The sequence below is a fragment of the Procambarus clarkii genome, chromosome 82, assembly GCF_040958095.1.
Source record: "Procambarus clarkii isolate CNS0578487 chromosome 82, FALCON_Pclarkii_2.0, whole genome shotgun sequence".
Classification (NCBI taxonomy): Eukaryota; Metazoa; Arthropoda; class Malacostraca; order Decapoda; family Cambaridae; genus Procambarus; species Procambarus clarkii.
In genome coordinates this window covers 11,484,298-11,511,409 of record NC_091231.1, presented here as the reverse complement: position 1 = coordinate 11,511,409, position 27,112 = coordinate 11,484,298, and the positions used below count along the sequence as shown (strand labels likewise).

Here is a 27,112-nt window from a genome sequence, read left to right as displayed (position 1 = left end):
GTAGATAGGATAGAGCCTAATAGATTCAGGAGTCTGTGCACCAGTTGACTGACAGTCGAGACCAAAGAGCCGAAGCTCAACCCCCGCAACCATAACTTGGTGAGTACTAGCTTGTGAAAATCACTGGAGCAGGACGGGGATCGAACCAGCGTCCTGGGTTGCCTCAGACGCGCAAATATACATCACGCCATTGTGATGTTGTAGTGTATTTACACATTTTCCTGTGGCTGTGCTTGCTCTAGTCACAATGTTGGGTTTTGTTGCACAAGTCAAGCTTGGCCTCGGGCCGGGCTCGGGGGAGTAGAACAACTTCCAGAACCCCATCAAGCAGCGTTTTACACTGTAGAGAGGGTAGGAATTTGTATGTGGGGGGGGGGAATACTTCTCGATGACAAGTTGGTATAATGTGTGTTTTGTTTACGCTTGTGCGGGGCGTAGTGTCCCACTGACAAGTGGTTTCTGACCAGGTTTCTTGGTAGATGGTCTCGTCAGTCAAGCTGTCTGACGACGCCGCTGCTGCTGCGCGCATTCTGAAGTGTGACGCACAGACCAGTTGATCACGTACGCCTTGGTGGGAGTTATCAAGTTCCCACGTGAATGCTGAAAGGGATCAGCTGGTTATGCCTTTTATATTTAGAGGGGTTTAAAAAAGTCGGTTCATAATGCCTATGGAATTCTCTTGGAAGACCTGTTGCACCTCGTACAATTTTTTTCTTTTATGCACCCCATACCCATCCCGTGGTCTGGGTATGGTTATTGGTTACGATTACTGAACTGCGAATTACCAATATTCCTCTATGCCTAGCATTATAATCACCTATAATGATGGTAGACTCGGCCAGACTGTTCACTGGGGTTGTTCTACACATTCTGCAGTGCCTCCTGGTCTCTCTGGGGATAATTTTAGTGCAGTGTTGATATCTAGTGAATCTTTCTTGCACGTGCTCCAGGATGTATAGTTTGAGGGATGTTGAGCAGTTCCCATAATTTAGATGTTTTATTGAATGAACTAAGGTTGGAGGCCTCGTCGAGGACTGAGCCGCGGGGACACTAAAAAGCCTCGAAATCATCTCAAGATAACCTCAAGAAGGTAATGCAAGTTCTCTATACGTTTTCCAGGTTTAACTTGTTTGATTGGCTTGGTATTAAAAACTTGCCGTTTTCTTGCATTTGTGACGGCTACTTTGTTGTTTAAAAACAAAGTCGGCAAAAGAGAACTTTATAAACACATTCAAAGGATACCTGACCAACCAGGCTGTGATTCATATGCCTGACTAGAACAGCCGTGTCGAACAGCCTGGTTTAACCTGACCACCAGCCAAGAGGCCTGGTCAGAGATCGGGCCGCGGGGACGTTCGGCCTCGGTGTCATGGAGCAACCCGTTCTCGCAAATTTAATAAGTCAATATTGACTTATTAAATATGTGCATAGGTGACATACTTAACATAATAGTTTCCCTTGAAAAGCTTCATAGAAAACACCGACCTCACCTAACCTACTTAGTATGTTAAGATAAGCATCTTATTGCTTCGTAATTACAATTATTACCTAACCTATACCTATAATAGGTTAAGTAACAATTGTAATTATGAAGCTATAAGATGCTTATTTTAACATACTAAGTAGGTTAGGTAAGGTCGGTGTTTTCTATGAAGCTTTTCAAGGGAAACTATTATGTTAAGTATGTCACCTATGCACGCAACTAATAAGTCAATATTGACTTATTAAATTTGCGAGAACGGGTTGCATGGAGAGGTAACGGTCTAAGAAAAGGTCTTCCTTAACCTCGACGTCAACTCTGATTCGTGCACGTCTGCGTTCGATCCCCGATGATCAAAGTGATTGGGCACCGTTATACCTATCCTTCGGAACGTTCTCGTATCCCAGCTCCTTGTCATAACTTCCAGGTACTGTATAGTCATGCCGGCCGGTTAATTAACATGAGACTATATAGTCTCATGTTAATTAATCATTCCTCCAACAGCCCCCTCTCCCTTCCCCGGGCATTTAACCAGCGCCGTAGAATAAGGACGCTGCATATGCGTAAGGCGCCAGCTTGCCTTCAGGACTAATACACAATACCTGGATTGTACCTGCTGGATGGTGTTTTGAGAGTTCTACTTCCCAAGCCCGCCTCGGGGCCAACATTAACATTAACAAAACATTAACAAACATTAACAAAACCATAGAGATTAGCCTTTTGTTAACTTTCACGGTGGTTGAAGCCTCCGTCGCTGACGTGAGAGGCACACTGCCCCTCTGTTGTGCATTACGCTAGTGGGGCCTCTGGGACCAGGTAGTTTACAAGCTGGCTCTGTTATGGTAGCGTTTGGCGGTGGTGCCTTACACTCCGTGCAACATTCCTGGTGTCGTGCTGCAGGCTGAAGGTCTGCTTAAGTTGCGACGGCAAGTGTTGGAGTGTGAGGTATTAGTTACAGCTTCAACTGGTTCACGCATGTTGAACGACGTACTTTGAGGTTTGTCAGGAGTGGAATTCGCATAGTACAGTAATTGCGTTTGCCTGTTGGTGGCAGTCTACTGCGGGTCTCGCTTCTTAGACTTTAAATTTGCTTTCCGTCTTTCCCGTCATTTATACTTTGCAACGGTCTTATATTTCTCACTGTGTACACGTACACAACCTTTCTCACACCTAATACATCGCAATTATTATTGACGCTATCGACCAGCGTCAAAAATCTGGTGTTTTAGTAAAATTAAAAGCATAAAAACATTGACGCAACCTCGGACTAATGCACATAAACTCGATAGATTAAGTGGGTTGTTCAGGTTAGAGCGCTTCTGGTTAGGCAAATGGCACTTTAGATTTAACGCTTAATTTGTGAGAACAGGTTGGTGTGTGGGGGGCGTTAATATCACGTCCCTGGTCGCAGCAGCAGCATTGCACAATAAGCAGCAGCATAGCAGGAGAAACGGCAAGTTGTCTAATTGATGCTCTTGAAAATCGTGTATATCTTAATTTGATCTTGAGGTCAGGCTCGGGGAGTAGAACTACTCCCAGAATCCTCTCCAGATCTCATTTGAATATAAAAGCTGTATGGTAGACTGAAGGCGTTTCAGACGACACCACCACCACCACGAGTGCTGACTAGGCAATCTTTGGATGTGGTCCGAGGTGCAAGTAGTACGGCTTGTGATAAACTGTGGGCCTTCAGTGTGTGCATAATCTTAAGACTTGCGGGGTACCTCTGTAATAAAGAGTGTTAAATGTGTTGAAGTCCCGACCTAAGTCTCGAGATAAGTCTCGGTATTAGTGGGTGTATAATAAAGAAATTGAAGGATAGAAGAGTATAATACTTTAGCAGGTATAATGCCTGGCCAAGAGAACGCAGGTCTGAGCAATGGCAGAGGTTAATATGGAGTTGGGCGGTACTGTAGACGTTATGGTGATTGAGGGAGGGCTGAGGGCGCCTTAGAGTGTAGAGGTGGGAGTGAAGGGTGGATGGCTGGGGGAGTTGTAGCTGGATGTAGAGGTAGGAGTGAAGGTGGGAGTGGGTGGGGGGCTAGCAGTGTATAAATCGTGGACTAGTGTTGACCTAGAGGGCTGCACACGCCGGCTCGGCAAGATTAACGTCCGCGTTTTTGCTCCCTGCAATAAACCTGCCTCACTGAAGCATCGGTGCTCACTGCGGGGGGAATATTTACACGGCGTTAAATGTTACCTTACATGATGTACCGTCAAGTTGCACCGATACATGTTGACTGATATTGAATGCATAATGCAAGCGAGCCTGTTCTACAATGCACAAGGGAATCAAAAGAACGTTATGTGTATATGAGACAATGCTGCGATCGCAGCAGTGGACCAACCATTGGAGTGCTGGACCAACCGGGCTGTGGTGGGTATGTGGGCCTGCGGACCGTTCCAAGCAACAGCCTCGTGGACCAAACTCTCACAAGTTAAGCCTGGCCTCGGGCCGGGCTTGGGGAGTAGAACAACTCCCAGAACCCCATCAACCAGGTATCAACCAGATAGAACCCATCATGGCTTAGTCGGTAGTGTTGGGTGCTTGGGGGTCCAGGGATGAGAGTTCGGTCCTGTTATACAGCCTCGATATTTTTCTCAGTTTAAGAATTATTAGTTTCTTGAAAGAAAGTGTACTGAAAAAGAGTGCTTTCCATTACACAGTATAAAGAGTAATTATATTTGGATGATGCCATTTTAATTAAAGCAACACAACTTAGTTTTAGTTGTTTTAATTGGAATTCATCTTCATGCAGTGTAATAAGATGTTCAGTATTCATGCCAGAATATGTTAAAGTGTAGTGTCACGTGGACAACAATTAACCTATATACATTAGCGAGATTGATTTAAATACAAATAATGCTGATCTAGTCATTCTAGATGTATATAGTCTACCAAATTGTGATAGAATTGAAGGAATATCTGAGCAGAAATGTCTAAAACTGCATTATAGGCGACTTTAATTTTAGTTGAATAAACTGGACAAATAGGGAAGGGTAAGACTGATTTTTTGTCGATTGCTTTCTTAAACAAGTTATGGACAAAACACAGGAAAATATTTGACTTATTGCTAGCTTAAATATAATGGGAATAAGGGGCAAGTTAAGGAACAATGATGACAAAGATATCAGATTTAGCAATACCGTTGGAAACGCTGTGTGGTGGAGAACGGTCAGGGGCCAGATTCACGGAAGCACTTAAGCAAGCACTTACGAACGTGTACATCTTTCCTCAATCTTTGACGGCTTTGGTTACATTTATTAAACAGTTTACAAGCATGAAAAGTTCCCATTCAACTGTTATTGTTATAAACAGCCTCCTGGTGCTTCGGAGCTCATTAATTGTTTAATAATTGTAAACAAAGCCGCCAAAGATTGAGAAAAGATGTACAGGTTCGTAAGTGCTTGCGTAACTGCATTCGTGAATCTGGCCCCCAGGGTTCTGTAAAACCGTTTTTGATGGGAATTAGAGGAAAGATGGGAGCGTTGAACTGAGGACTGGGGCGTCGCACTCGGGGGTGTGGCGTGACTCCAGCGGCGGGGGAAGTGACGCTGGGTTATCGTGTAGATGCAAATTATATTTTTAAAAAAACTTTCTAATTAAAACCCATGGATGTATTAACATTGTGTACATCATACAAGCTATACATATATTACTGCTGTATATTAGATGTACAATTAAATAGTTCGCCGGGAAAATGGTGCCTGCATTATGAAGGAGAGCAACAGGTGGTTGAGGTCTGGCATTAATCCATGTATGGGCGTGGCCGATGGGGCGAGGTGCCGCTGAATCACGCCCACCCGGGACCCCAGCACGTCGTGGCTCCTGCTGCCTCCTCTCCTACATGCAGTTACAGCCCCGCTCCTGTGCCAGGTAAGTCCACTACGGGCTCACCATAGCCCGTGCTACTTAGAACAAAAAGTTCCAAGTAGCGAATCTTAAACAACAAATCTCCTACATCTTCGTGCTCAGTCTTAGGTACCTTGTTCTCGTTCCTTACTGCAAGCTGCTAGTTAAGATGTGGGTCGTTGTGAGCCCGTCTGTCATTAGTCACATGTACGTAGACTTCTCGTTGATGCGGTAGGATTAAATTGTTACATTTACTGCCTTGCAGGTCGGCGCTCGATCCCCGATGGTCCAAGTTGTCTGATAACGTCCTTTCACTACCTCATCCCAGACCTTCCAAGCGCCATATAATCACACGGGCTTAGCACTGCCGGAACAATCGTTGACATCTTAGAGAAAACTAGATAGTTTTCTTCGCCGGACCAACCGCGCTGGATATGTGGGCGGGCCTGCGGGCCACTCCAAGCAACAGCCTGGTGGGTCAGGCTCCCACAAGTCAAGCCTGTTCTCGGGTCAGGCTTGAGGAGTAGAACTCCTTCCAGAACTCCGTCAAGCAGGTATCGCCTTCTGATGCTTGCTTTACCTTAATGGTCTCGTATATCAGACAACGGTCCTATAGTTATATTTTCTTAATGTAGAGCGGCTTTGCTCTACATTATTTCTATGTAAACAACGAAATTGTTATACCATAGGTATTGCAGTCTTACCTGGAGTACAACTGGTATTTTTGACAAGTACAGTGAACAAATTATTTCGTTTAAAAAAAACCTTAGTAATGGAGTGTTGACTTTGTAAGTTAATAATTACTGCGTAATAGAATTATGCCGTACTTCTCAGCGGTGCGGCTGAAGGGGGTTATGCAATAAGTGAGGGGGGGGGGCTGCACACCTGTATGGGAGGTGGTGGGGGGGGGCTGCACACCTGTATGGGAGGTGGGGGGGCTGCACACCTGTATGAAAGGTGGGAGGGGGGCTGCACACCTGTATGGGAGGTGGTGGGGGGGCTGCACACCTGTATGGGAGGTGGTGGGGGGGCTGCACACCTGTATGGGAGGTGGTGGGGGGGCTGCACACCTGTATGGGAGGTGGTGGGGGGCTGCACATCTGTATGAAAGGTGGGGGGGAAGCTACACACCTGTATGAAAGGTGGGGGGGAAGCTACACACCTGTATGAAAGGTGGGAGGGGGGCTGCATACCTGTATGAAAGGTGGGAGGAGGGCTGCGCACTTGTATGAAAGATGGGAGGAGGGCTGCACATCTGTATGGGAGGTGGTGGGGGAGGGGATGCACACTTGTGTGAGAGGGGGTGGAGGGAGGGGGTGTGTGAGGGGCTTGCACACTTGTGGAGCAACATTACCTCTAACGAGCATGCACTTATCTCACTAGAGGAGTGCCCTTGTGGATGATTGTTAATACACTTGTGTTGGTGGATGGTGTGTAGGGGGTGGGGGAGGTGCCAGCAGGCAGGAGGGTCGGCTGGGCTGGTGAACCCCCCATCCCCAGGGTACCACTCAGGAATGCACCAGTCCCCCCTTGGAGACTAGATTATTTGTGTTGAATTATAATCAAATTCTCAACTCGCAAAAAGCTGTAAGAGAGTAGAAAGTTGACGGGAGTATCTTAATTTTTTCCCCGTTGACTCTGAGTATTGTCTGGGGTTATGATTTGATACAGTGGTGAGGGCAATGTGTGTAAATCTTGTGGTGAGCGTACACCCACAATCTCTGCTCTTTTTAGTTCCTCCTTGGAGCAGAGGTGGGCGGACCTCTATTATTATTTAGTTCGTATGTCTGCTCGTCAGGTATCTGCTTTCTCTTAATATCTGTTCACTTGTGACCTCGCTGTGCTTGCTGGTTTAAACACCTGTTCAGTTTTTAGTTAGTTTAGTTCAACCGTGTTTTATTGTGCCCCTCATTATCTATCACACAATTCGTCTGGTGTGAAGTCAGTGATAATGTTGCCATAATAACGGCTTATCGGGTCTCTGAAATTATTAACTATTATGTAGTGTGTAGCAGGTACCCTCCAGTTGGTGGGTGATGTCATAGCTTTTTTTATCGAGGTTATTTTAATTGGATTAAGATTTTATTAAATTAATCTTGGAGGGGGAAGGTTTTTGTGAGAGCATCTTGGTGATAGGTTGTGGTGGGTTCCGCCACCCTCAAGATGAAGTGAAATGGGTTAGTCTTTGAGGCTTATTGACATTCTTTCAAGTGAAGAGGTTGTGGCCATTTTACCTTTGTGATTAAAAACTGAACTTCTTGTCTTCGTGTTTTATAAATGATTTAATTAAATTAATATTCACTTCGTCCAGGTGTTTGGATGTTTAATGAGGAAGATTTAATAATTTTTGTGATTTTTGGTTTTAATTTAATCGCATTTTTTAGATAATTGGAAAGCTGACTTTTTATTTTTTTTTAAAGATTGAAGAAATCTGCTAAGGCTTTAGGCCTTAGTTAATTGTATTGTGATATCTGGCCAACAAATTCAAGTTGACTCGTGTTGTAAGCCCAGAACTCATTTGCATTTTTTGCTTAAGGTTTCATTGTCTGTTGTGGTGCGTATTTTTGAATTCGGCTCCAAAATATTATATTACTATCTGTTAGATTACGAAAACGTTAGGACAAGTCAGTACAGCGACGGATTGGCAGGCAAGTGGTTAGACCAGGTGGTTATACCTGGAGCATACCTCCAGGTATAGGTGCCTCTAGGGCACCTTTCCTTCACTCGGTCGTCTAATTGCAGGTCATGTCATATTCCTTCTGATATATGCTAGTCCTAGAGACTGCGCTTAACCCTAATGATTACCTTACCTTCCGTTGTTAGACCTTGCGAATGTTACTATGTAACAGCCTCGTCTCAGTGTCTCCGTACACACGCTCCATTATCGAACCGGCGTCCTGGGTGACCCCAGAGGCCCACCGTTAGTCACTGGCCAAAGTCACTAACACCCTGCTAGGGTTTTCTTACATGAATATTCGTGGCGAAGAGTTAGGGGCGACATGATAGAGGTTTACAAGTGGGTGAATGGACATAACAAAGGGGATATTAATAGGGTATTAAAAGTATCAACACAAGACAGAACACGAAACAATGGGTATAAATTGGATAAGTTTAGATTTAGGAAAGACTTGGGTAAATACTGGTTCAGTAACAGGGTTGTTGATTTGTGGAACCAATTGCCGCGTAACATTGTGGAGGTGGGGTCCCTCGATTGTTTCAAGCGCGGGTTGGACAAGTATATGAGTGGGATTGGGTGGTTATAAATAGGAGCTGCCTCGTGTGGGCCAACAGGTCTTCTGCAGTTGCCTTTGTTCTTATGTTCTTATGTTCTTATATGCTTGTTGTTCAGCTTGCAGTGTTCAGAGAGCGGCTATAGGGGACCAGGTCTTGCTGGTGGATTAAATGTGTGGGCCTTCTCTAAGGCAAAACACTGACCTGTTGGACCAAGTTAAGTTGTGGTTGGAGTAGAACTACAAACACTCCAGGTATTGATTGATTGATGAAAATTTCGCATCCCAAGATCTGGCATGGGCATGAATAGCCCGTTATCCAGGTATATGTGACGGAGAAAAGTTAATATAATCCACCCCCTTCCCTACCCCACCCCAGTTCCTCTCGATCCTACTCCAGTGGCGTTATTTCTTGTCAAATTACATCATTGCTTAACATTATTAAATGTATAAAAAATTAGGTTACCGGCTGTGCCAGGTGTGTAGTACCTTGCATTCTACAAGGACGCGTGTTGTGCGTGTTGCATACATATGCTCTGCACGCTTGTAAAGCACCTCTAATTACGTGTTGTTAATCTTGAGCTTGTTGACATGCCTCGCTCAGTGAGGGTTGATAAGATGAGCCAGGAATTAGCAGGAAATTTACCAGCTGGGCACATTTGCGTAACTGCTTTCGTTGCACATTTGCCCAAATGGTTGCGTCATCGTGGTTTGCTTCATGCTTACCTTGTCGAAGCTGATGCTCCAGCTTTCGAAACTTGCCCCATGACGTGGACGAGCGATCACCACGCTTGTCTTAAGTTGGGAGACTATGGGTGCTTGGTGCCTGTTGGGGGGGGGGTCAGGTGGGCGTGGGGGGGGGGGGTCAGGTAGGCGTGTGTTGTTAGATGCAGCTACTCGGAACAGCTGTTTGACGCGGCTGCTCGCAGCCTGACGTATGAGTCACAGCCTGGTTGATCAGGTATCCTTTGGAGGTGCTTATCCAGTTCTCTTGAATACTGTGAGGGGTCGGCCAGTTATATCCCTTATGTGTATTGGAAGTGTGTTGAACAATCTCTGGCCTCTGATTGGCCTCTGATGTTGATAGTTCTCTCTGAGTACCTGTTGCACCTCTGCATTTCAACGGGGGTATTCTGCACATTCTGCCATGCCTCCTGGTCTCATGTGGTGTTATTTCTGTGTGCAGGTTTGGGACCAGCTCCTCCAATATTTTCCACGGATAAATTATTATGTATCTCTCCCGCCTGCGCTCAAGAGAATACAGATTTGGGCTCTTTAGTCGGTCACAATAGTTTAGATGTTTTACTGAGTGGATTCTAGCAGTAAAGGATCTCAGCACGCTCTCCAGGTCAGCAATTTCTCCAGCTTTGAAAGGGCCTGTCATTGTGCAGCAGTACTCCACCCTAGAGAGCACTAGCGTCTTGCAAAGTATCATCATCAGTCTAGCATCTCTAGTGTGAAAGGTTCTTGTTATCCAACCTGTCATTTTTCTTGTAGTTGTGACGGCTACTTTATTGTGTTCTTTAAAAGTAAGGTCTTCCGACACGAGTGCACCCAAATCCTTTACATTGCCTTTTCGTTCTGTTATGATTTGACTTGAGTTTTGTACGTGGTTTCCTATCCCTTGCAGGAACAAAATATTGACAAGTCTTGACTATTGTATTTGACGTTTCTCTACATCATTGTATTCTGTGGAAACCTACAGTATTTGCTGATGTCCATGAAGCTCAGTGATCAATGGTGCTGTAACTTCCTTAGTTAATATTGCTGGTTCAGCTCCCGAGCAGATGATGATCCTCTGACCTTTCTCGGCCCCCCATTCCCCACATGATTGGGGTGTAGGATGCATCGTTGTCAGCAGTTTGTGCTCTGTTCTCTGTAGGGTGTAAGTGGTGAGCAAGGATAGATAACACCGGGTGGAGTGGCTGCCACTGAAAACTTGACGGTGTACATGTTGCCTGACGAGGAGGCCAGCTGGTTGTGGGGGGGGGGGGGGGGCCGGCCAGCTGGCTGTGTGGGGGGGGGGGCAGCTGGCTGTGGGGGGGGGGCGACCAGCTGGCTGTGGGGGGGGGCGACCAGCTGGCTGTGTGTGTGGGGAGGACCGGCCAGCTGGCTGTTGGGGGGGGGAGGGGGCCGGCCAGCTGGCTGTGGGGGGGTAGCACGTATAATGGTCAAGTATTAGTACCTTCATACCTATGAGCTTACAATGAAGAGCTGGTGGCATTTCCCAAAACATAATGCGCGGTTAATACAGTGTTGCTGCTAGTCTCGGTGTGAAGGAGCAGGCCCCCCCCCCCCCCCCCTAACATCTGGCAGATAAGTTCAGTACTGCACGATAGGAAATGATGGCAACCTTTCACTTTGTATCTTCATCCCAGGGTTTCACATCCGCCGCCTGCTATTTTCTTGTTCCGTTGCTTCAGATGCCATGGCGAGGGCGCCACCTGTTTCTATTTCATGCATTACGACGCTTAGCGCATGACAAGAGGAACTTCTCTATCTCAGAGTTGGTGCTGCGATAAAGTTTTATCATGTGAGCGCATGTTATTGCTTTATATTCACTGTACCGTTGGCAGGATGAACGGGAGACATCTCCCGTCACGCAGGGTGCAGTCCACCTCCACAGATCTCCAGTATCATCTGTTGATACTGGTAATGGCTCAAAAGGGCCACCACTTACGGGCTATTCATGCCCGTGCCACCTTTTGGGTGGCTTAATCTTCATCAATCAATCATCGGCAGGAAGAACCGAGGCGTGTAAGATATTGGTATAATATTGGTAGGAGGTAACACCACTGCCGCAAGGTAAGGTAAGGGGGTGGTAGTGAAGGACAAGTTACTTGTAAATACACTACTTACTGTCCAGACCAGCTGTCTGGAATTATATTGAATTAATCAAACGGAATATCCTGCCTTTAATGTATTCACCAGCTTATTTTTACTGTCTGGGAAGAGCTGCGGCTCCAGCGCCCTGCCTCTATAACATTGTGCTCACTAACGAGCATTCGCGTTTGACACTGGCATGTGGTTTATACATTTGGTCTAGGATTAAATCCTAGGACTAGGATGGCCGCGACCCCACGCTTACACCTTGCTGGGTTTTTGGTCACTTGTGACGGTCTGGGACGACGGTCCCAGAACCCCATCAACCAGGTATCAACCAAGTCTCGCTTCGTGCAGGTCGGTGTTCAATCCCCGACCGTCCAAATGGTTGGGCACCATTCCTTCACCTCGTACCATCCCAAATCCTTATCCTTTCCCCTTCCAAGTGCCACATAGTCGTAATAGTTTGGCGCTTTACCCTTACAATTCCCTCCCCCCCCTTCCTCTCATACTTGACTCATCCCAGCTGCAAAACAGCTTGGGCTTATTTAGCGATGATTTCAACGCTATGAAATCTTTGCCTTGCAGGCCTACCCTCCCACCCCTCGCCAGCCTACCACCCTCACCAGCCTACCACCCTCACCAGCCTACCACCACCATCACACCTACCAACTCTTACACAGTTCCTTTACTCCGTTCCTGTCCTGCAAGTGCTATATTAGCCACACTGGGCTTAGCACTTTCTCCTCATATTGCAGCTCTGTCTCGTATCCCGTCTAGGTGCAGTTTTAGTCGTACTGGGTTTGTGCTTTCCCTCGATAACAACTGAACTTTCCTGTCTCTACATCATATACTTTATTTTGCAATGTTATAGATTCAGCTACTCTGAACAAGTTCCAAGTAGCACGGGCTATGGTGAGCCCGTAGTGGACTTTATATTTTGCAGCCTGGTGTGAGCGAAGGCTTTGGTCTAGTGTTGTGTTGCTGTCAGCCTCACCCAGTTGTCTGGGAGTAATTACCAACGACATTAGAATTGTAAATGAGATGATAATTTTGTTGGTCATGGCCTGTTACTTTCAATTGCCAAGTCATATGTATTTAATTAGTGGCTTCATTAAACTATTTAGTTACTGTTTCTACTAAGTAATTATTGTTAAGCGGAGCTTTATTTGTATAGCTTATAAATACTGTCAAATTTTGATGATGCATGATTGTGTAGCTATTTTTGTATAGCACTTCTATATTTCAGTCTTGAATATTAAAAGTCCACAGTGGGTCGTTGTGTAACAAGACCTTCAAGTTTCGTAACTTTCAATGGCTGCTTACACCTCAAGATAGTGAAGATAGCCTTCCATGGGGGGGGGGGAATAGGTGGTGAATGGGGGGGGGGGGGGGTGATATCTGCAGTGATCGGGTACATTTAGGGTTAGCGGAGCCTGTGAGTGTGAAGGGTTGAATGAACCTTCAGTGCCAGGAGGGTTGAGTCATACGGGTTGAGGTGAGAGCCAGTGAGAGCCAAAGTGTCGAGTCGTTTGGGGTCAAGAGGGTAATGGGCGCGTGAAGGACTAGCAACCTAACAGGCCTAGGGCAGGCTAGTAGCAAGTGATGGGAGGGTAGTAAGGTATTAGATACTGTAGGAACCACAGCTGCGAACCAAACTTGACAGTCGATAACCTGCTTGACTATGACTAAACTTACATGTGAAGAATCATACGGTGTTAACGAGGCTAAGTTGTGGCGAGGAGGCCTAGGCTACGATGTTAGTGAGGCCTAGGCTACGATGTTAGTGAGGCCTGTGAGGCTAGAGGTAGAACACGGAGGGTGGGGATGGTAAGGGGGGAGGGGCCATCGGTAGTGCCGTGGGATCATACTGCCGGATTTAGCATCAGCCTCAACACCTGCCCCAATAGTCGTAGATTTTATCCATTGTGCTTTATGCTTGAGTGGTCGTCTTCACCACAAGTTTCGTTGTAATAATTATATTTTCAGTGGTGTGTGTATATGACCACACTACTACTTGCACCTGGGAGTACCTAGGGCGCTGATTACTTTCACCTTCTTCAATAATTTTCACACTACACATCGGCTGCCCTTGAAGTAGGGTGATTTGAGGGAGGGATGACATCCTGATCTAACACTACGTTAAATATGCAACCGTTTTACTTACCCACAAACGTACGAAGCAAGCAGTACGCTTATATACCTTATATAAGGTATATAAAGCCTAATTATCTAAATCGATGAGCAGAAAACGTCAATCTGAAGGCTTTTCGTTTGTACTAATATATCGCCTTTTTTAACGGATAGGTTCCGTTAAAAATATGACCTATGAATGTGGCTGGAGGAGCAGTGGATGCGTGTGAGGATACGGCAGCGATGGATGAATGAGGGAGGGTGTAGTAAAGCATGGAAGGGAACACTAGGTGAAGATATGCCAGAGGAAGGATGAGGAAAAGGAAAGGGGGTAGTGTAATGTCCTTGGTGTGGTGGCAAGAGAAGCGCCCTGGCCCACCTGCTGGGGGCTTGGAGGAGTTTACTGGCACTTGTGATATAAACTCTGAGCAATTGTTATATTGCTGTGTGCAGCACCTGTGGTGCACGAGAGCCCCTCTGTGCACTAATGGTTTGTCATGCCCGTGTTGACCAGATGGCTCTTTGTTCCCCAGCTGTGTTGTATAGCTCTGGGCTCGTGCACAGCCGTGCTGTTGTATAGCTCTGGGCTCGTGCACAGCCGTGCTGTTGTATAGCTCTGGGCTCGTGCACAGCCGTGCTGTTGTATAGCTCTGGGCTCGTGCACAGCCGTGCTGTTGTATAGCTCTGGGCTCGTGCACAGCCGTGCTGTTGTATAGCCCTGGGCTCGTGCACAGCCGTGCTGTTGTATAGCCCTGGGCTCGTGCACAGCCGTGCTGTTGTATAGCCCTGGGCTCGTGCACAGCCGTGCTGTTGTATAGCTCTGGGCTCGTGCACAGCCGTGCTGTTGTATAGCCCTGGGCTCGTGCACAGCCGTGCTGTTGTATAGCCCTGGGCTCGTGCACAGCCGTGCTGTTGTATAGCTCTGGGCTCGTGCACAGCCGTGCTGTTGTATAGCCCTGGGCTCGTGCACAGCCGTGCTGTTGTATAGCTCTGGGCTCGTGCACAGCCGTGCTGTTGTATAGCCCTGGGCTCGTGCACAGCCGTGCTGTTGTATAGCCCTGGGCTCGTGCACAGCCGTGCTGTTGTATAGCCCTGGGCTCGTGCACAGCCGTGCTGTTGTATAGCTCTGGGCTCGTGCACAGCACGGCACAGCCGTGCTGTTGTATAGCCCTGGGCTCGTGCACAGCCGTGCTGTTGTCTAGCCCTGGGCTCGTGCACAGCCGTGGTGTTATATAGCCCTGGGCTCGTGCACAGCCGTGCTGTTGTATAGCCCTGGGCTCGTGCACAGCCGTGCTGTTGTCTAGCCCTGGGCTCGTGCACAGCCGTGGTGTTATATAGCCCTGGGCTCGTGCACAGCCGTGCTGTTGTATAGCCCTGGGCTCGTGCACAGCCGTGCTGTTGTATAGCCCTGGGCTCGTGCACAGCCGTGCTGTTGTCTAGCCCTGGGCTCGTTTCGGGAGCCCATTCTTGCTTTCATTTTTTCCAGAAAATGTTTTACGCGTATGTGATCATTCGGTTGATTCTCTTGATTTGCCACTCGTAAATAATACAACAACTTGTACGAACCCAAACATCCCACCAAACCTATCGATACCGATGCACAGAAAACGTCAATATTATGGTGCTTTCATGTTTAACAATACGTTGCATTTCTTACGAATCTGTTGACGTATTAGATGGCGGAAACGGGTTGACTCACTCCTGTCACTTTACAGCATCTTTTTAATCCCCAGGATTGATTAATTAGTCAATACAAGTCTAACTTATGGACTCTGTTTAGGTTACTAGTTTGACTGGTTTTAAACAGGTAATGTAAATATTATCATTTATGAGTGAATGTTTGCATTCAGGTTGGGATCGGTCAACATTCTCTGATGACAAGATTAACGATGGTCGTTGCATTCTGTTCAGTTTTGAGCCACTTGGTGAATCTGTAGAAGAAAGTTAATTTTTTTTTGTATAACCTGTTATGAAAGGCTTATTTTTGTAGTTTATGCACCCCATGCCCATCCTGTGGGCGGGCGTGGTCCCCATACCCATCCTGTGGGCGGGCGTGGTCCCCATACCCATCCTGTGGGCGGGCGTGGACCTCCATACCCATCCTGTGGGCGGGCGTGGACCCCCATGCCCATCCTGTGGGCGGGCGTGGAGCCCCATACCCAGCCTGTGGGCGGGCGTGGTCCCCCATACCCATCCTGTGGGCGGGCGTGGTCCCCCATACCCAGCCTGTGAGAAACAGGAGAAAACAACTTGACCCGCGAGAAACGCCCAGCGCCATCACCGACAGCATTTAGGTGGTGATGGGGCTGGGTGCCTGCGGGCGCCATCACCAAACCATCCAGGAGAAGTTATTGAAGTTAATATGATACAATCTGGTCACAATCTCTAGTGGCGTCGACAGGGGGAAGGGGGGTAGGAAGCCGGGATGACCCGTGGTTTAGCCCCTCCCCCTTCCTTAATATTCCTGTGGCTTTAAACTCTGATTATTTTGATTCATTGAGAGACGTAGTGATGAATGGGCTTGATCTCGGGCTGTCGTTTTCTGTCTTGAAAGAATAGAGAAGAACGTAAACATTTCCAGTTGTCGTTTTAGAAAACTTTGCTTGAAATTCATCAAGTTCTCCGCTGATTTTTTCCAGGATGTAAACTCGCAGTATTTACCAGGGTGCACGTGTTAATGCTAGGTTAACAGGCGCATCAGGTGAAAGGGACCTAGCCTAAGCGTTACCGTACTGGCCGGGGGGTGGGGATTGAACGCCCGGGTTGGGAGTCGAGGAATGACGTAGAGCGCGGCGCCTGTGGGGGCTGGATGGTATGTTAAGAGCCGTCTCACCTCTCATTCCCCGCCAAGTGGAAATTATGACGCGTCAAGATAAAGATGGATGGCCCGGCTCTTACCGCCCCCTTCACGGACGGAACAGTCGGAACATAATATACATTTTTGAAAAGGTTTATGATGACCAAAGCACACACTAGAAAATGACGAAACGACGATAGTTTTGGTCTTCTCCTGGACCGTATGACTTGATAATGGTCCAGGGCGGACCGAAACATCGTCGTTTCTTCTTCTTCTCGCGTCATGCAGGTCGGCGTTCAATCCCCGGCCGTTCAAGTGGTTGGGCACCATTCCTTTCCCCCGTCCCATCCCAAATCCTTATCCTGACCCCTTCCCAGTGCTATATAGTCGTGGTGACTTGGCACTTTCCCTAATTATTCCATTCCATTCTTCATCTTGTGGTGTGTGGTTTGGTCATGACATTCTCAGCCACATTGACTCATCGTCTGCAATGTTTATCTCTCAGAATGTTCGGTAATACGTTTATTGCTTGTGATGTGTGTCTATGTATTAACACGATGTACTGAACGGGGTGAGAATAGCTTGAAAAGGATTGGGTGCAAAATCTGGTATTTAAATTGATCATTTAGATCATTGCCCACCAAATGTTATGCCTGTAAACTTCTTTAGCGTAGGAAAGTGATGTAAAAACAATAAGTATTTTTTTAATTAAATTTTGCCCCGAGGGGCGAGTTTATTGGGCAGCGCCACTCATCTTGAGTGGACACACCGCCATAGCAGCATGTACAACACTCCCCAATAGGAAGAAAACCCTCTGGGTTGTTCATCCTGTCACTTGTACCCAGACACAGCTGGGACTTGCTTAACTGATAAGTGTTTTACACACAAGCGCGTTTGGACTCGAGGAAAACTAGTTTGGTGTCTGCTTGGTAAGACCTAAACTAGAAGAAATGGGTAAATTTTGCTCGAGACATTTATACTTTCTGTAACTACATAAAACAGATCTGTCGATATATTTTTGGTGTTTGCTTGTGTTGAGCGTCGCAACTGGTATGGCGTATTGTGTACACATGTGTGATGATTGTGTAGTGATGATTACCTGTTGTTGGCTCCCGGAATCGATGTCTCTGCGGCCCGGTCACTGGTCTGTGCAGGCATAAAGACCGTTATTGAACCTGCGCGGCTACAGCAGGAAGCATTTGGTCCATAGGTCGCTAGACGGTGAGACCTTCACTAGTCCTAATGTTAACAAGTATTGATGAAAACAGTTAGAACAATGCGGGGATTCGAACCAGCGACCTGGTCTACACAAAGGTCGCTGGTTCGAATCCCCGCATGTCACCAATTGATTTTCTCACAAAATTTCCTTGTTAAAAATATTTTTCCAATAAAATTGCCACCCTAACCCTTAAATGTTGACGATTTACCGTCTCGACATTTTCCTAAATTTTCCGAGAACAGTGCAAGAGATTGTTACTAGGCTTGAATGTCCATCTTTATTGTGAATGAGAGAGGAAGAGGAGAACAAGTGTCTATAAGTGTCTTATAAGTCTATTCCTTGTATTTAAATGGAGTGGTATTTCCTCGGATGGTTTGACCTCCGACCTTAACCTCTTAGAACGCTGCCTTTAAACAGTTTGGGGGAATGGCAGGTCTCAGAGGGCAGACGAGTGGCTCGTTATAGTCTTTCCTGTTCGTAGCATAGGGGACAGACTAAGTGTGTGTGTTTCAGGTAGTGGGCCTGCAGACCGCTCCCAACAACAGGTTGTTGAACCAAACTCTCACGTTAAGCCTGGCCCTGGGCCGGGCTTTTGGGAGTAGAACTCCCAGAACCTCTTAAAGGTACTATCCAGGTCCAAGGTCTCCTAGAGTACAACAGCCCATTATCAAAATAAAGGGACCTTTTTCACGGCATATAAATATTATCTATTGAACAAGTGTTTTTATTGCACTATTGTCAGCCTGCTAATGTTTGAAGGTATAACTGTAGGCGTGCTTCATTAGCTTCTAGCATGTGTATTGTACTGATGTATTGTGTAAATTCGCTAAATAATCACAATCCACCCGCCTCCCCTTCTGGTGGCGCAGTGGTAGCACACCCGCTCCGGCAAGATTTTGTTCTAAGTTCGTGTCCTGCCGGGAAGGATTGATTAGGTGCCAATCCTTAACTGTACGCCACTGTTCATCCAGCAGTGATTAGGAACCTGATTGTTAAACGATTGGCGAGTCGTATTCCAGAGGAAACTACTTTGAGCTACGGGAAGGGAAAGCTGGCTAACAAGAGTCGGCAGTCATCTGTTCCTGTACCCACCTGTGGACAAAAAATGGATATTATCTTTAAATTCCCCCCCCCCCCCCTAGCATGAGGTGAAGGGTGTTGGCTCCACGGGGTTACTGTCCCTTTCGGTTTAGATATTCGTTAGGAAATTGAGTTTTGATTCACATTATTACATACGACTTCATTCTTGATCATGTTACATTGCTAAATCATTTGATGATTATTATAGTTGATCCCAGACCTAACCCTTGGGTTGGCAACTTTGTTGATGAGCTTTGTTGATGACGTACCATGATGCGAGATGGCTTGTATCATGGTACGGCTTTATGATGTCTTACAGGTGTTGATGACGTACCATGATGCGAGATGGCTTGTATCATGGTACGGCTTTATGGTGTCTTACAGGTAAAGGTTACTTATAGCCTTAATTGCCGCCACCGTCTCACTGTTCGTCAGTCTTCTCTCCTGTATATCTTGATTTCAAAGTTAATTTGGTTCAATCTAGCTTCATGTTCTCATAAGTTGAACATAGCGATGGGGATGCGGATGTACCTAGGTTATAAAGAAGAAAAACCGTGTCGTCGGCCCTTGGCCCCTATGGGTGTGGTGTATGTACCCAGACGTAGGTCGCCTCGGGGATAACTTGACCTGTTTAAGGCCAGGCGGGCAGGATGCATAGGTGGGGTGGGGCTTGGAGGAGGATGGGCTGAGGATGGGTGGGTGGGGCTGGGCTGGAGGAGGAGGAGGAGGAGGAGGAGGAGGAGGAGGAGGAGGAGGAGGAGGATGGGTCGAGGAAGGATTGTTGGATTAAATTTAATCGGGCATAATTGTCTTAAATTGTTTCTAGTATCTGAGCTTTTTGTTAAAATCCATTTTTTTTTTTTTTGTTGTGGCCCAAAGTTGGTGTGGCGCGCACGAGGCTGACGGCTGCCTGGCCCCAGTTTGAGTAAGCGCAACCTGACCCCGGGGCAAACCTGTTTGGTGGATAAAAGTGCTCCCACAAAACTAGCGCGGGAGGACGCCGCCGCCGCCGCTGCTGCTGCTGCCTATTTCAACAGCGGCGTGAGGGAGGTTTACGCAAGCTGTAAACAGCCTCCAGGAGTCGTCAAGCATTTGCGTGACTACTTCAGTCTATTCTACAGTCTTAAGGTACATCAGAACCAATGGAAACCTTAAAATAGTCAATGTAAACAAATTAAAATTATGCGAACAAGCCTGAATGGTTGCCAGGACTATATGCAATCAGAAGGCATATAGTCCTGGGGGGGGGAATTAAAATTATATATGTTCAAGTGAGGGAATGTAGTACACAGATTTATTAAGTTGTGAAGGACAACTGGATATACAGTTTTAAATGTAGGCATGACACTCCGATAGGCTCACATATACACCCGTCGACTAAAAATGAGAAGTGGGGACCCCAAGAGGCGTGGCTCATCCCATGCAAGTACAATTTAAGAGAATACCTTTCGATTTCGGGGCTCAACGTCCCCGCGACCCGGTCCTCGACCAGGCCTTCTGACTGCTGGACTGGTCAACCAGGCTGTTTGACGCAGCTGTAGTGTACAGTGTGGGAGAATCTGAAGGCTGTATTAAGCGTGTGAGAATAATGTGCATCGTACTCGCCTAGTTGTATTTGCACGTGATGAGCCACACCTCTTGGGCCCCGCCTCTCGACTATGCAGCAGTCCCTCGATTGGGGTCCCTCGATTGTTTCAAGCGCGGGTTGGACAAGTATATGAGTGGGATTGGGTGGTTATAAATAGGAGCTGCCTCGTATGGGCCAATACGCCTTCTGCAGTTACCTTTGTTCTTATGTTCTTATATGAGAACCTATTGGATTCAGTCATGCCTACATTTATATGCAGTTGGCCTTCACAGCTTCATAAATTAAACTGGAAAGAAAACGTGAATAGAATCATAAATTAGTGTACTACATTTCCTCACTTAGTGAACATTTATCATTTTAATTTGTTTACATTGACCATTTTCAGGTTTTCATTGGCTGTGATGTACCTTAAGCTGCAGAGTGTAGTAGACTGGAGCCAACACGGCCAATATCTTAACATTGCTGTTAGTGTAGTGAGTGATATAATCAGTTACTGACAGTGGCAGCCTGTGGCCACAATTAGCGAGCCAGAGCTTAGGGCAGGGTTGTACGGTTTAGAGGCGAACGTCCTCTAATTCTGGGTACAGGTGTATTTGTATTCTTCAGGCGTTCCTGAGAAAATAACTTCCCGCTCGTCCATCCCAACCCTCGGCGACTTTTTCCCGGTAAATCGCTTTTTCCAATGTAAATGACCCCCGTTGTTGTTATAGATTCAGCTAGTCGGAACAAGTTCCAAGTACCACGGGCTATGGTGAGCCCGTAACTTACCTGGCACAGGAGCGGGGCAAGAAGCACGGGCTATGGTTAGCCAAAATGACCCCCATTTGGCACTGTAGAGGTACTAAATTACGCTTCCGTGACTGATAAACTAAATAACCAATACACCATATAATGCCGCGGGACAGGTAGTCCGTGTATATATACATGTTAGGCTTATATCAAAGCCCCCCCCATCCCCTTCTCCAACAGCATTCACTCCCACAAGAAGCTGACTAACTTTTGGGTATCTATTTACTGCTAGGTGAACATGAGCATTAGGTGATAGGAAACGTAGCAAACCATTACTGTCCCGCCTGGAAATTTAATCAGGAGTTCCGGATTGCGAGTCGAGAACGAACCCGTATCGATATCTGATCTCTAACCCACTCTATGGACAAGGCAATGTATATAGGCCGGGCTAGCATTTAGATGAATGTTGACACCTGTGATACACACTAAAATTAACACTAATATTCAGGCGATGAGTCACAATAACGTGGCTGAAGTATGTTGACCAGACCACACACTAGAAGTTGAAGGGACGACGACGTTTCGGTCCGTCCTGGACACAATCGACTTGAGAATGGTCCAGGACGGACCGAAACGTCGTCGTCCCTTCAACTTCTAGTGTGTGGTCTGGTCAACACTAATATTGCTGCCTCTTAGCCTGGGACCTACCGGGTTGTAGTGAATATGTGGGCCTGCGGGCCACTCCAAATAACAGCCTGTTGGACCAAGTTATCACAGGTCGAATGGGTGAAAAAGTTTTGTGTAGTAATTTATTTTGCACCTCATACCCATCCCATGGAGGAAAGGATTACAGAGGCACGTAATAGGTTCAGGCACTGAACGCCAGAGTTCATTTAGCTAAGCCAGCCGCAAATTTATGAAGCTAGTTAAAAAAAATTTTTTTTTTTTACATTAATGCACGTACATATATCTTGGGTGAAAAGGATTTGGGATTAGTCAAGAATTGAAAGTAGACGCGAAGAGATAAAGCGATATCTTGCGTGAATTTACTAGAAGACCCCCATATCTTGTGGCATATACGGGGACTGGAAGCCAGCGGCATGTCATAGGTCCCCAATTTTACGCGAGTTTTTTTCCCAACTGGATTTTGAGCTGCCGTCATAAGGTTGACCTCTTGTTTGTGAAGGTAGTTGTATGCTTACCTCTGTCCTTATAGTGGTGGTGACCTTAAGTGTACAAAGGTTACATTATGATGGGTATCTCTCGCCTGCGCTCTGGAGAATACAGTTTTGAAGATTTGAATCTGACCCAGTGATGTAGGTGGGAACGATGGTCTTGACAGCCTGGTTGACAACACCACCAACTAGGCCTTGTCAGAGACCGGGCCGCGGGGACGTTGATCCTGGAAACCAACGCAAGGCAACTGAATGGTAAGATACTTTAAATGTTTGCCAAAAGCGTATGGGATATGTTCTTTTATTTGGTATTAGAATTTAACCATTTTATATTAAAAATAAGTTGTTGCACAGTATTGTAAGCGGTAAAAAAAAGCTTGCCTTAAACTCTCTAAATCGATCAGCAAGCGACGCGACACGTTTATTGCATTGGCATATTAACTAACATATTTGCATACTGTTGACTTAGCAGCCGTGAATGAGCTCCCCGTGAGCACACGAGCAAATATTATTCGAGTCCATGAAGGTGAATTTTAATGCAAGATTTGTTATTTTTGGCGAGAGTTAATCGGCTTTGAGCATGAAGTGTCACGCTCAGTGTGACGGAGGTAGACATGCAAGAGTCGTAGAGTATGTAGATAAAGTTAAGAAAGTAGATGCAAGATGCATCTGGGGTTCACAAAGCACTTAGTGTCTACTTGGGGATTGTCTGGATCTCGATGGGACGAGTCTGGCCTCGGGCCGGGCAGAGCTTGGCTTGGCTGGGCTTGGCTTGGCTTGGGGTAGAATAACTTCCGAAACCCCTTCCAGGTACAATCCAGATCGCCAGTGTGCTGTAAGGGTGCCCTCAACCCAAGGGTGTCATGAGGTAAGATTTCGTAGCGCCTTGGATCTCGTTAAACATGATCATGTGGATGACACGTTTGCTCAGGATTAAGTTAGTCCCCGGGGCAAGTCTGGCCCAAAGACGTTGATTAAACGTCACTAGAGCTCCAGTCTGTCGGGTTAGAGCTCCAGTTTGTTGGGCGAGTTAACCCTTTGTACCTGGAGCTTACCTGGAGAGGGTTTCGCGAGTTCTACTGCTCGAGCTGGAGCCAGGCTCGACTTGTGATAATTTGGTTCAACAGGCTGTTGCTAGTGTGCTTCTGTTTTATCAGTTGTTGCTTCTGACAATGTAATCAACTCAAATCATATCAGGTCACCACAAATATCGCTTCCCAGTGCGCACGGTATCTGAGAGGAGCGCCTTATCAACGCTGAGTTAATGTAGATAACGTTGATTTAACGTGGAACCAACGTTACTTTTGGGTATTGTACCCTCTTGAGCTGTCCTTCCCCTTGGACATCAGCTTTTGGTAGAGAGAGGGGGGGGGAGCCGTACCCCCATCCCGGAGGGGGGGGGTGGGAAAGGGTTGCAGAAGCACATAATGGGTTCAGGAACGGCCGTCGCAGATTACACTCTGGGAACAATTGACCAAGTATGTAAGTAGTTTTAAAAGTGTATGCATTTGCATGATTGTTTTCTGAAGGTCTGGGTGGAACTGGAAGCAACCCTCGCTTTATTCTGGTACGGAATTGTTTGAATGAGTTGATGTTGAGGCTGTATAGTGTGATGCGCTCACTCTCTTGTCCCCCTGGCCTGCCCTGGCATAAGCACTACTGACTGCGCCATGATGAGCTCAAAGCATCGCAAACAGCACTGCTAGCAACTTGCTTGGAAGCCATTAGGTAACGTCTTTTGTGTTTTCAAGATGATATGACATGATTCTAAAAGATCATGCAGCGCCTCTATAGAGGCTTTGATATTTTAGAATATAGAGCTTTGCTAGCAATGCTTTCATCGTTTTGCACTTGCTAGGCATGCAGTGGGAGCAACTTGATACCTGCTTGATAGGGTTCTGAGAGTTCTGCTCCCCCCTCTCCCAAGCACGGCCCCAGACTAGGCTTGACTTGTGGGAAGGAAGGAATTATCAAAGAAAAGCGCCAAATCATTACGACTATATAACACTGGGAAGGGGTCAGGATAAGGATTTGGGATGGGACGGGGGAAGGAATGGTGCCCCAACCATTCGGACGGTCAGGGATTGAACGCTGATCGGCATGAAGCGAGACCGTCTTGACTTGTGGGAGCTTTGTCTAATAAGCTATTGCTTGGAGCGGCGCAAGCAAGAGTCGAGTCGTACTCCTGAGAGAGTACGTGTACTCTCACGTACTCAGTGTGCGTGAGTGTACATTGTTCTGTTACAGAGATTGGCTGTGTGGTGTAGAGGCAATCAATCCAGCTACACTGCGTTGGTTAACATTTGTAACAATTAAAGAGACTATAAACGTCGAAGGTTAATTTAACTTTACTGCTCAGATCCCCCCCCCCCCCCACTCTCTCCTCCTATATGGTGCAATGTTGTTGTCTTAGATTTAGCTACTCTGAAAGAAGTGACCATGTAGCACGGGCTATGGTGAGCCCGTAACTCAAGACATGATACAAGTTGAGCGGTTTAGGTATAGGAGGGTAGATAACGGTGTGTGTGTGTATGTATCGCAGGTGTAGGAGGGTACAGGGACAGGTGTGGTACAGGTGTGTAGTGCGCCTAGAGGGGGGGGGGGATGTATCCACACCAACATGGCCCAACCATGTGGCGAGGCTGGTAATTTAAGGGTTTGGTTACAGCTAGGCGTCGTGTGAACGACCAACCACTCCTTCAGACTCGGCTAGAATGCTGATGACTAGTGCATTAATGTAAATGTGTTTGCAATGTAAAGTGTGTACTGTATGGCTTTGTGAACCCCTTAAGGTACCGGTAAGAGACAAGGGTAGAAATATCTTTTCTATTCTATCCTTTTCAGATGTATTTTGTTATATTAAACTTAATTGATCTCGGCTTAGATAGTAAATTAGCGAAGTTTGATTAATAGCCTTTGTACAAGCGGCGCAGAGCGTTTCATCTGGAGTCTTATTGCTTGGTATTTTGCGTGTAAATGTTGTCCTTAGGCTTAAAGTACATATTTAGAACATAAGAACAAGGTAACTGCAGAAGGCCTATTGGCCCATACGAGACGGCCCCTATCTATAACCACCCAATAAGAACTATAACCATCCAATAAAAACCAATTTGTTCTTATTGAACTTAAGAACTTGTAAGTTCTTATTAAACTTATTTGAACTATAACCACCCAATAAGAACCAATTTGTAATTCATTACTACATTAGTTTTGGCTTAATAAGCAGGTCATGTTTCACAATGGGGGAATTGTGGTTCGGAGATTGGGAAAGGTAGAGCACAGGTGCAGGGCCATGAGTCATGCCCCGGTGGCTACCACCTGGAGGGGGGAGGGGGGGGGGTTACACACCTGTAGCCAGGCAAGACTGAGCGTGCGGGCCGAGGCCGCCGCCCCCCGGGTCACCTCCCTCGCAGATGGTGGTTCTTGCACGACCCCCACACTCACACACACACACCTTCACAAGGTCAACTTCAACGTGCAGGACTTTGGCCCTTGTTCAGCCACCTGCCTGGTATAGGTGCCGGGGAGCAATGTCATCCCAACCCGGTCATTGAGAGCTGGTGGCGTGGTCAAACAGGCTGGTAAAACACCCCTGCTTGCAATCTGACGTACGACTCAATAACATTAGTTTACTAGTTCATTCACGGCGTCAATATTATGGAATATGATCTTTAAAAGGACCACCACCTTAGTACGGCATGTGGTGGAATATTCAGTTTGAAGGGAAACTTTCCCCGCCTTATCTTGAGATTATCTTGGCGATAATTTAAGATTATCGCCACTTAAGAGAATTCGCCAAACTTCCCGATGCCTCGTGTAGGTGTTGACGTGGCGGCCAGGACCTGGTGCACACGCCCATGTACGTGTTTATGGTCAGACAGGTGTTGGCTGCTGGCCTCCTCTCCCCAATACATCTTTGCCTTTCAAATTCTATACAAGCCTGGTTGAGTATTTCAGGTGGAGATACTCTTGAGCTCATCATGGTCAAGTTGGTAGTGCGTGTTCCCGAGGAGTTTACGGACGCGGGTTTGAACCTGAAGCATACCTGGAGGGGGTTTCGGGAGTTTTTTTTACTCCCCGAGCTCGGACTGGAGCCAGGCTCGACTTGCGAGAACTTGGTCCAACAGGCTGTTGCTTGCAGCGCCCCGCAAACCCACATATCTACAACAACCCGGTTGCATGTTTATCTCTCAGAATGTTTGGTAACAGGTTTATTGTTTGTGATGTGTGTATGTATGTACTAACACGTGGTACTGAACGGGGTGAGAATAGCTTGAGCTACCTCATCCCTTTGTGTGTATTTTACCTCAATAAACTTATTTCAATTTGAATTTCAACCCGGTTGCTTCGGCACTTCTTACAAGAACTTTTCTAAGTGTATCTCCTCTAATCCAGCAATCTCTCCTGCTCTGAAGAGGAAAGCGAGTATCGAGCAGTACTCAAGGCGGGACAGCATAAGTGATTTGAATAGTAGAACCATTGTGGTGGGATCCCTGGATTTGAAGAGTCTCCATTTTTTCTCCGTCTACTGAACCTATGTGAGAGGAGACTATAGAGGAGAGGAGGGAGGAGAGGAGACTACATAGGTGTGTATGAATGTGGGTGTAGGGGTATGTGTGGTGGTGAGTGGGGGGGGTTATTACGGGGAAGGGAGACCTCGGTGTAACTGGAGGCGGCGTTATGAAGCGTGTACAATACTTAGAAGAGGACACGTGTCTTCTTGTGGCCAGTGTGTTCCAGTTGGCCTCAATGACCTTGGTGTGTACTGTGCGACGCTGGCACACAGGGTGAGAGGTGAGGTGGCTGTGGCAGGATAGTTGTGGTGAGGGTGGAAGGGGGAGCGTGCGTGTGGCAGGTTGTCGGCGGGGCCGCAGCCTCCTCCTCTCTTGCGTCACTGAAGAGGTCTGGAGATGACCGGCAGCCTACAGGCCACTCCTGCCGACTCACACTTGCCCCGCCTTGACATTATTTCTCACTGGGGCACAATTTAGGGCGTGGGTGTGTC

The 27,112-nt window shown here is 46.8% G+C and overlaps 1 protein-coding gene across 12 annotated transcripts in view; it reads left to right on the top strand.

Moving 5' to 3' along the window:
- The window catches only part of zip (myosin heavy chain 10), a 183,012-nt gene that overhangs the window by 78,410 nt on the left and 77,490 nt on the right, over window positions 1–27,112 (top strand). The window lies entirely within an intron of this gene.